This window comes from Toxotes jaculatrix, chromosome 3 (genome assembly GCF_017976425.1).
Source record: "Toxotes jaculatrix isolate fToxJac2 chromosome 3, fToxJac2.pri, whole genome shotgun sequence".
NCBI classification, from domain to species: Eukaryota; Metazoa; Chordata; class Actinopteri; family Toxotidae; genus Toxotes; species Toxotes jaculatrix.
Genome location: NC_054396.1, coordinates 28,627,101 through 28,637,761, shown reverse-complemented (window position 1 = coordinate 28,637,761; position 10,661 = coordinate 28,627,101).

Sequence of the window (10,661 nt, the reverse complement as noted above, 5' to 3'; positions counted from 1 at the left end):
AGTTTTGTTTCCATGTTCTTGTGTTTGGCACATGTCAAACATTCACATTACTCTTAAGGTCCTGAAAGGAGTTAGGACAACTTTGTCCAGATCCTTTAAATCCTTTTGATCATAAAGCTGAAGGCTATTTGTGGGAAAAGAAACATGATGCAGTGGTGCAACTTTCTGACTGTGAAGCAGCACCAACTTCCTCAGTGTGTCTACATTCAGCAGTTTTGTTCACTCTGTTTCTGTCCACGTGAGCCTTTTGTTCACAGAGACCCAGCCAAGATGGTGGTGGACATTGTGTCTCATGCAATTTTAAATTTACATTTACAAGTTCTGAATTGCTGAAGACACAAAAGGGTTGTGTGCATTTGAAATGATTTGTAGAACTGCACACAAACCTGTGTAGTCACAGTTTGTGTCAGAGACTGTGTCTTTGTGCAGCTGATTTTGGGCTTTTGCTATAAGAGGAGCGCACCTTTAAGAGGAGGCGGGATCTCAGATTTGAATGTACAGTGGTTCTGTGATGAAAGTAATGTAAATAAGTTGAAAACACACTGAAAGAGCTGAAAAAAAAAAACCCCAACAACAATCTGTGTGTTTTGGATGGGTTTGTCTACATGGTTGAACAATGATGTAAGCAGAGATTAGTACATTTGAATGCATTAAGGTGAGCTCTCTACCTATATATGGGGGTACAAAGGGGCGGGGCCAAATACAAAATGGAGGGATCTGAGGAGCACCAACATGGTGTAGAGCTGTTTCTTAGTTTTTGGAAAATCCCAGTGAAAATCACTTTTCAGCTACATTTTTCTCTTCCTTACTGGCTGCCTGTCCTCATTAAACCTTGATACCAGCAGGATGTTTTTGTCCTCCTCACCCTTCTTCATGCTAACCTCGGTTAGCTTCTAACAATGGGCAGCAGTGCTGGGATACACAGAGGCCTGTGCAGAGCTGGTGGCTGAATATTCGAATGAGGAATGGAGGATTCTGATGAGGTCGTGTGACGAGACAAAACCACTTGAAGGACACTGAAGAGGGTAAGTCCTGAGAGTTTTTCTCTGTTCTTCTTTGCCCTCATTGTTTTGTCAAATTTATGCTTCTCTGTGCTTCCTTTCATTGTAACTTATTACAACTGGTGGCTTTAAACATGAGTGACTCAATTATGAGTGTATGATAATACTGGGGGCAAATGTGCAGAGTGCTCTGAAAATGATGTTTGTTGTAAGCGAGAGTGTTAAGGTAGCTCACAACTCCAGCAGTGACTCTGACTTTTCTGCTTTACTTTCGTGCCGGAAACCATTTTATTAGCGTGAATGTAAGTCCTTATCACATTGTACCTATCTCACTTCAGAAGGAAACTCTCCTTTTCCTCTTCAGAGTTAGCGGAGGAAAACACATTATTAGAAACATTCCTCAGAGCTGGAGGAGGACATTATTGAGTATGCTTGTTGTGTGTGTACTGAAGCTGAGTGTGGTTGGAAACAGGGCACAGCACTGGTCAGAAAGCCAGCTGAGGTGAGGAACAGCCTGATGAGACAACAAGTAATACCTCAACCCCATTAACCCTCAGCTATGTATATGTATACCCTCCGTCTGTGTCAGCTGGTGGCAGACTCGGGGACAGAGACAGTTTTGTGAGACAGTTGCTTCTGTAAGGGAAATAAAAACATGTCTCCGTGTGGCTATGGTTCAGCGTTGGTCTCTGATCGCTATCACAAAGAACGTCAGTCTGAGACGTGCCCTTGTGAAAAGTGATCTTCTGAAGTTGTCCCAGAGAAAATGAAGCTCTCAAGAATCTGGGCACAGTCTTTAAGATTTTAAATTGCACAGTGTGTTTGATGTCACATGATCATAGGACTTAATTTTTTGTGTCTGTACTGTGCTGAGATGTCAAAGCTCGAACCCTTCCATATATTAGACCTTTTATTATTATTTACTTTAAGTTTCTTTACCCAACTTTACCGTTTAATTGGAGGACAAGCTACTTCATTCTTCATTAAATTTGTTTTTAAAATTTCTAAAAGCTCTGCAGTATACATCTAAGTATATACCTTGATGAAAGGAGGTGTGTTTTTATCTTTAGGCTTAAGTGGAAACCTTATACAAAAATAACAAGCATGGTGGTTTGTGAAGAATATTTTCAAGGCACTTTATTGTCTGTTGAGGCTGTTGAAAGAAAAAGCAAGCTGGAAGGTGATGTTTAATTTTAACTGGCATACACTGCTGGGAGACCTGACGTTAGACCTGAAAGCAGGTCTGGTTGCTCAAACAGACCATTAAATTTAAAATCCTTTCACTTGCAGTATCTTTTATTACTGATATCATCAAATAAGCATTTAACTTGCAATCATGGTCACAGTGTCCTTTCAGAGCACCGTTTCATTTTTTAATATTGAGGAGAGTGTTGATGTGTTGGCACAGCAGCTGCAGATGTGAAGAGGCCTCATCAAAAGTTTTCTTTTTACTGCAAAGGTGTTTGATTTCATGTTCATGTCGTCTGTTTAGTTACTGGATTGTCAGTTTTGAGCCTGGATTTTGTTCGGAGTTGGAAGGGATGGCTTGTTTAAACACAGTGTCTTGTTTTCTGTTGCTAGTCATGACAGTCATGACCTGATGAGGAATGGCACAGAAAGTTTCATGTCATTTGTCAGATAGTTCTTTAAAGATTTCTAACTGAAACTGTCAGTCAGTGTTTTTTAAGCATGCCATCAAAACGGTTGAAAAAGACTTTAAACCAGTGACACAGCATCAGTTACATTATGGAAGGTCAAGAGCAGGTTTTGCCTCTAATCACTGATTAGCTTCGATTAACTTTCAAATGAAGAGGGAACGACCAACAGGTGATCCACATGGTGCAGTGATGCGCTGGTGGTGAAGCTGGAAAAAGAAGCTGCGTAATGTGTCCCCATATGTCGCCACAGGCATCGTGGGTGACTGCTCTCTGAACTGCTGGTGACACTAAGCCACTGGGCGCTAAATGGATTGACATCTCCAGCCATGTGAGCAGGGTCAACACACAACCCAAAACTCTGGCTGGACAATGTTGATGAATCGTTTCTCCTTTAGAATATGTAGTCTCATAGTTTTCATTTTTTCTTTTAAATCCTCTGTTTGTGCCATTTTTTGATTTGGGAGTTTTACTTTTTTCCCCTGTGTGTGTGTGTGTGTGTGTGTGTGTGTGTGTGTGTGTGTGTGTGTGTGTGTGTCACTAAGTTGATGGCTACTTAAACGGATTGACCTTTCCAGCCATGTCGGACTGGTCAGCGTACAGATCCAACAGAGCTTGACCAAAGAGCCTTAGACAGTTTTAGTGGCCAAACACTTGTTATCTGAATCACGTTGATGCTTGGAAGTGCGATTAGTCCCTGAGGAAAAAAAAACCCACACAAAACAAACAAACAAAAAAAAAAAAACTAAACGTGAAATTCCACATTTAACATAGCAAATATGTGAAACGTCACATTTGCATGGATGTACATGTTTCACAGGGCATGCAGTGTAAGTTAGGGGTCTTGACTGTGTACCATCTTATTCCCACATTTGACTGGTAGTTTGTGTACAGCTATGCCTATGAATGTGTGTGTGCACATATTTTTGCGTTGACGTCCAGTGCTGCATGCGTATGTGCGTTGATGTACAGCATATGTTTTTGTTGTTCTGTATGTTTATCTCTGTTTGTATGTGTGTGTGTGTGTATGTGTTTCTTTTTTTTTTTTTTGGTGTGTGTATCGCTGTGAAAGCCAATACCAAAGCAGCGGAGATGAGAAATAAATAGCATTTTTATCTGATTCCTCCCCAATATCCGTTTAAGCAAACAGGAGCAATATCGCTGCGACCGTCGCGTCTCTGCGATTCACTCTGAAAAAAGAAAAGAAAACCAGATGAAGAGCGGAGAGAGGGGAAAAAGCACTGAGTAATCATTTTCTGCTCTCCAACTGTTATTCAGTTGCTCTTTGTGTGTGTGTGTGTGTGTGTGTGTGTTTGAGAGAGAGAGTCAGTGTTGTGACATTGTCTGGTTTGTGTGTCTCTGTGTATTTGTGTGTATCTTTGCCAGTGAGCAGGTACATGGAATTGTGTGTGTGTGTGTGTGTGTTTCAGGGCAAAGCAGAAATTCAATTGAGTTTATTGTTCAGGGAGCTTTTATGAGGATGATACATGAAATATATGTTTTCTGCTCAGTAATAATAGAGCAGAGGAGCTTAAAACGAAAAATGGAAGCACTTTGTGATTTTAATGTCATTCATTAGAGCGAGTAGAGTGATTATTCTTTAAACCTGAGATGTATTTGCAGATGTGGGGCCAGCGTGTGCTAAAGCAGGTTAACAAAGAGTTACCAAATGGATGTGAGGTAGCAGCTTCTCATTCAGGAACCTGATTCAGATAAAAGATAAAGAATGATGAAACCACTGATGGTAGCAGGGGACACTGGGACGTCATAACTTTGTAGGACTGTCAGACAGCAGCAACATTTACTAGCAATCCACTCTCATTTAGTGAGAGCTAATTAAATTCAGTAATTGTTTTTACAAGTGCAACAAGACTGTTGGCAAAACAGTCAGGTTTCTCCCAGTTGGAAGTTGTACATGCTTTTAGTTTGAATAATAAACATAGACTAAAAGCATGCTGGACTTGGATTCAGATCCAAGTTTAGATCTCATGAATATGTTTTCGCTTCTCTGGCTTATGATGCGATGAAGAAGATGAAAGGAAAATCAAACCACGTCTCAAATAACAGGCACAAATTAACAAGAATGATGTAAACATTTTACATCATCCCGCGTTTAAAAAGCTGCCGGTCAGCAGACAACGTCTGGACATGAGACATTCTCACAGCCAGAGAAAGCCCTACAGACGAAGCTCAGCTCAGGACTCCAGGATCAACTCTGACTCCCAGCTCCTGCAAGATGAATTTTCCCATGTAATATTAAACAGGACAACATCAGAGGCATGCTGAAGGACACGTGAGCCAACCTCAAGACCAACACAAATCAAACACAAACACACAGTGAACTCTGGTGCATGTGTCTGTTCGGTTGCGGTGAAAGCAACAGCACTATCACTTTGTTCATGAATCATTCCTCACTCGTTCCTCAGAGACTATGCACAGTTTTGTGTACCATATTGCGAAGTGTTAGCGCGAAAGCTCAAATGCAGGTGAGGACTAAAACCTGAGCAGAAAACAAACCTGTACAGGTGGGACTCAGTCTGCTTCCCATTGGACTCTGCTGCAGTTTGTTTCTGGTGTCAAAGCAAAGCAAAGTTAACAGATTTGATAGAGTAAACTACTGTTAAAGCTGTTTTCTGATTGCAAACGGTTAATGGTAAAAATTCATTCACGTCACCTTGTGAGAGAGAGCAGGGATTTTCCCAGATATATCAAAAACTGAGTTAAACAAGGACGTGCTGTGCTTGTGTACTGTTATATTCATTAATAGCAGAAGTGAGCTGTTAATTAAAATGAGTTAACCCACTTATTATTGGCTTACATTTCATAAATTATGTAGCCAAATAATACAGCAGCTCATAAATTATACAACATTCATCCAGACGCCTCAGTCTGCAGCTGCAGCTTGACTTCTTGAGGCAGAGCTCAGCTGTCAAACACTGTCTTATTAATGTTTTTATTTTAACTGTTAAAAGCAGATGGCTCGGCATTGGCGGCAGTTTGTGTATGAAGAGGCGTCCGATGAGTCTTTTTGTCCGACGGGACCTTGTTTGTAATTGGGTGATCGGACATACAGGTACATGTAAACGCAGCTCGAGTTTGTGACAGGAAAATCTTTCGTGGTTTCTCTGTCTGTCTCCAAACTTTGGATAAATTTGGACGCACATTTCTAAGCATCTCAGACTTTTTTCACACTGGGTTGGTTTGTTGGTTTGTTTGAGTCTGTGCCAGAATTTGACGCTCACCTCTCCTCTGACCGTGATCATCTGTCCTTGCCAACAATACAAGAATATCACTCATAATAGTGACATGTCACTCTTTTCTTACCTGTGGAAATAGAGAAATGGCCACGTGTGAATAAAAATGCTCGTGTTAAAGAGCCCTGAAAATGAAAATAAGCTGCTTTATCTACAACCCTGTTGAGAGTATTTCACTCTGAACTCATAGCGCCCCACCATGCACACAGCATATCAGCCACACTGTGAGTGGTCCCATTAGGAGAACTGGTCGTCTAATAGTGTCCAGTGATAAAGGGGAGTTAGTCATCTTATTAAGGTGGAGTGTTAAAGGGAAGGTGTAGCTCATTAAGCAGCTCTAATTGAAAGAGCCTAAATCAGCTCCTGTGGAGAACTGACCACTGCGTACTGGGATTTTACCCGGTTGTGTGCGTGTGTGTGTGTGTGTGTACAAAACATCAAATACTTTCTTTTGAAAAGGAGTAAAAATTTATAGAAATAAGTTTTGAGTTTGTAAAACTCCTTTGATTAACAGATGCTTGTGGAACAAAGCGAGAAGAGGGGTCAGAGTTCAGCTACCAGTAACTGGGCCGAGTCAACATAAACACATCAGAAATACAAACTAATAAGTATAACTTATGGTATTGACTGTGTAGTGTGTGTTTTCCGAGGACACTTGTGACGCCTGCAGTGTTATTAACCTGTTGGCTGTGACTCTGACTTAGACTGCATGAGTCATCACCATGAGGTGTGTGTGTCTGTGTGTGTGTGTGCGTCTGTGTGTGTGTGTGTGTGTGTGTGTGTGTGGAGACGGGTCCACTTTTAGTCAGAGGGAAATGTGAGAAGCAAGTGTGTGTATGCGTGTACACCGTGCCAGTGTCAGGACAGGACGTTTGTGTCATTAAGTATGTCCTCAATCAGGGAGCAGACTTTAAGCTGTATGCGTGTGTGTGCGTGTGTGTGTGTCCGTGTCCGTCTGTCTGTTCATGGGGTCGGGACGATGTGTGTGCGTGAGTCTGCACAGACTATCATAAAACATGTCCTTAGCAGATACTGTGTGTGTGTGCTGTGTTTACGTTTGTGTGTGTGTTTAGGTTGATGAACGTGGCCAATATTATATGATTGTGTAGAATTTGTATGAATGTGTATGTTTATATGCTTTATTTGCTCACTGGTGTGAGTGTGTGTCTGTGCGTGTGTGTGTGTATCTTGACCGATAGAAGTGACTTCAGCCTCATTAAACTTGACTCCTTTTAATTAAATCCTACTGCCAAGACATGGAATAGCTCAGTCTGTGTGTGTGTGGGGGGGGGGTTGTTTTATTATATCTGTGGGGTCTGAAAACTGGGAGTCCACTATACTTGTGGGAACCAAAATACTGGACTTGTTATGTTAGGTTTAGGGTAAAGGCTGAGGTCACACATTCAGTTGTGATAGTTAAGTTTAGGGTAAGGTGCTGGGGAATTAATCATGTCAAAGATGAGTTCCCACAAATACAGTAAAACCAGTGCATGTTTGTGAATAGCTGCATGATTTAGTACATGTGTATGTGTGTCTTCTACTTTCCGCCAATGTGATTTGTTTGTGTGTGTGTGTTTAGGTACGTTAATTACTGTTGGATGTACAGTGATGTGAATAATTTTATGCCTGGAAAGCACAGCAGCCTGAGGTCAGTGGAGGAAACTAACATGGACAGAGACAGAGCTGAAAGCTGTTGCAGGTTACAACAGAAATATCCAGAAACATTAACTGCAGCTGTCTTATACAGTATATCATCATATGCTGTCTCACTTTTACACTGTTTTTTGTATACTGTTTTATACTGTTCTGAAGCCATTGAGCTGTTAGGTGGGAATGCATGCACTTAAATATCTGAAATTCATGGCTTCAGTGTTCTATCATTGATATTAGCAAATAATGAATAACAGGAACAATTTGAGTGAAGTGTTGTTCCTGAGTTTGTTGTTCTGTCTTGAGTTAAACAGTTGAACCACTGAAGGAATAGAAAGAGAGAAAGCATGAGATAGAGAGCGGACGATGTAAAGAAGTGGGCGCCTCTTAGCTATCACCGTGAAAACAGCTTTTCCACTTGTTTGGGGAGCCATGCTCTGCTCTCTAAATAGCTAAACATCATCTGTGACATCAAGACACCGAGGGCTAACGTGCACTTAAATATCTAAAATTAGGGAGTGGAGTGGGCATCTGCTTTTACTCTGCAGCCTGGAGATGCAGCCGAAGCAGAAGTACGCCTTATATTGATCCTGAACTCCTGCTGAACTTTATCTGCATCTTCCAACATGAACATGAACTGTCATGGAATAATGTATTAACTGGTGAGTGAAATACATTTTATTCACAGTGTGCCAGTTTGTTGTGAGGTAGATACTGGAGCATTCATGCATCAAGCAGCTTTGTCTCATACTACAATTTTGGTAAATGCAGCAATTATATATATATATATATATATGTGTGTGTGTGTGTGTGTGTGTGTGTACAGAGAGAGAGAGAGAGAGAGAGAGAGAGAGAGAGAGAGAGAGAGAGAGAGAGAGAGAGAGAGAGAGACCCTGTCACATGATGTGAAATTCACCATAGAGGCCGATGGTCCTCTCAGCCAGCCTCGTTTATTTATAACAATCAAACTAATGTCTCTGCATTAAAGTGCTGTTGATTTATTGTTATGCACCGTCAGTGCACAAAGGGGAACCTCTCTCATGGCTGCCATTGTACAATGTGTCAGTATGTCTGCTGAATCTCAGCAGTGACCAGTGGAGCAGTGGCCCCTCGCCTTCGTCAGGAAAAGTGGTGACTGTGTGTTTTTGGATTTGAACAGCTAACTGAGCTCATGCGGCCCTGCTCTGCAGGTGGTGGAGATACAATCAGTAGTAAGGGAAGAAACAAATATAGTTTTATTAAATTATGGCAGTGTACAGTTTAATTAAGGTCTGTTGATGTTTTAGTGAAGTAAAAAGAAGGAAAAGGTTCAAATCCTGTTTTCTCTTTGGAAAGACATCGATACTGGGTTGTCATTTTTTATTTTTTATACACATCATAAAATCTGTATCAAGCAGAACCATGTTTGTGTGTCTGTATTTATGGCTGTGTGTAGATGTGTGTGTGTGTGTGTGTGTATGTTGGCATTGTGGGTGTTTTTGGCCGTCTTTGGTATTTGTTTGAGTTTATGTTTGTGTGTTGAAATGCACACGCAACTGTGTGCTCATGAATTAGTATCATACATCAGACTATACATGGGGCTGAGACTGTGTGTGTGTGTGTGTTTGTGTTTATGTCTGTGTCATCCTGGGGAATTAGAATAAACCCACCATGGGAGAGTTTCAGATCTCTATCAAAAAGGGTATGAACAATTCAGATGTGCCCTTGAGCACTACACACATACGCACACACACACACACACACACGCTCGCTGTGTGAACTTGCTCATATCTTATGTTAATATCTTTTTTTCTTGTATTCCACAAAACATCAGATGTAATAGACAACTGCTTGCAGATAAGTATCACTTGAAACACACACACAGTGCGGAAAACCATCTTGCAGTGTGCTGCCTGGCCCCATTAAGGCTGTGTGTGTATGTCTGACTGTGTGAGTGTTTCTGTGTAACTGTGCATTTGTTCGAAGATGCGAGCTTGTGCGTCCGCTGACATGTCACCAAGTAACTTTCCATAATGTGTGTTTCTGTTTGTGTAAGCATATTGTCTAACTGTAGAGTTTGAGTGCCTGCCTTTGTGTTTGGGATCGAAAGTGTGTGTGTCCATGTGTGTGTGTCCTTGTCCTTTAACGTTCCAGTGGCCCACATGAGCGATGCCGGCCGTGTGGCTACAGTCGGCTCACAATAAATCACAGCGACAAACACTGGATTCATGCGTTGGGAAAACGGCTTGTTCCTGCTGAAATGTCGGCGATCTCGCCTCCAACCACATATCTCTGTCTGCAGCACAACCTACTGACGCCCTTGGAAGAAGACAAACACAAGCACAGACGCACACTGGCACAAACATGCAGGAACACATGTACATAAAACCTCAAAGTAAACAATTCTTCTTGTTTTTAAATACTTACCAAAGCATACAGTCATGGTGTCGCTAATAATGTGCTGACAAGAAACTTCCTTCAGCTGTGCACAGGTCCGGTTCATGGCGTTCTTGTCGCTCTTCTCCATTTTGTGTGTGTTGTACACAAACACACACATTTGCAAAGTCGGAAAAGCACAGACACAGAAACACACAGATCATCGGATGAATACAAACATGGACACCAATTGTGTCCCAAGATGGGAGGTGAGTCCCCACAATGTGGCTGTATGAACAGAATTCTGTCCTTTATCTCTCTCTCTCTCTCTCTCTCTCTCTCTCTCTCTGTCCCTCTCCCACACACACACACACACACACACACACACACACACACACACACACACACACACACACACACAGGACGAAACAAAGTCAGCTGCAGACAGAGTACTGATGTAGACCTTCATGCTTTACAGCATACTGAATGGGTGTCTGGATGGATGTTAGGAAGACACCAGTGTGGGTGTGTTTTGTGTGATCATTCTGTGTGGACAAAATCTGTTCACACGGTGACACTGTGGGGACTGACCCTCCGACCGGGGACACTTTCACTGTTGCTTATCCAGTGGTGAATATTCACTAACTAATTTTAAGCCAAATGGTTTTGTACTTTGAGTTTGGAATTATCATGAGCTTAAGCCTCTTTCAGCAAATACATGCAAGTATAAGTGTAGTACAAGTGTG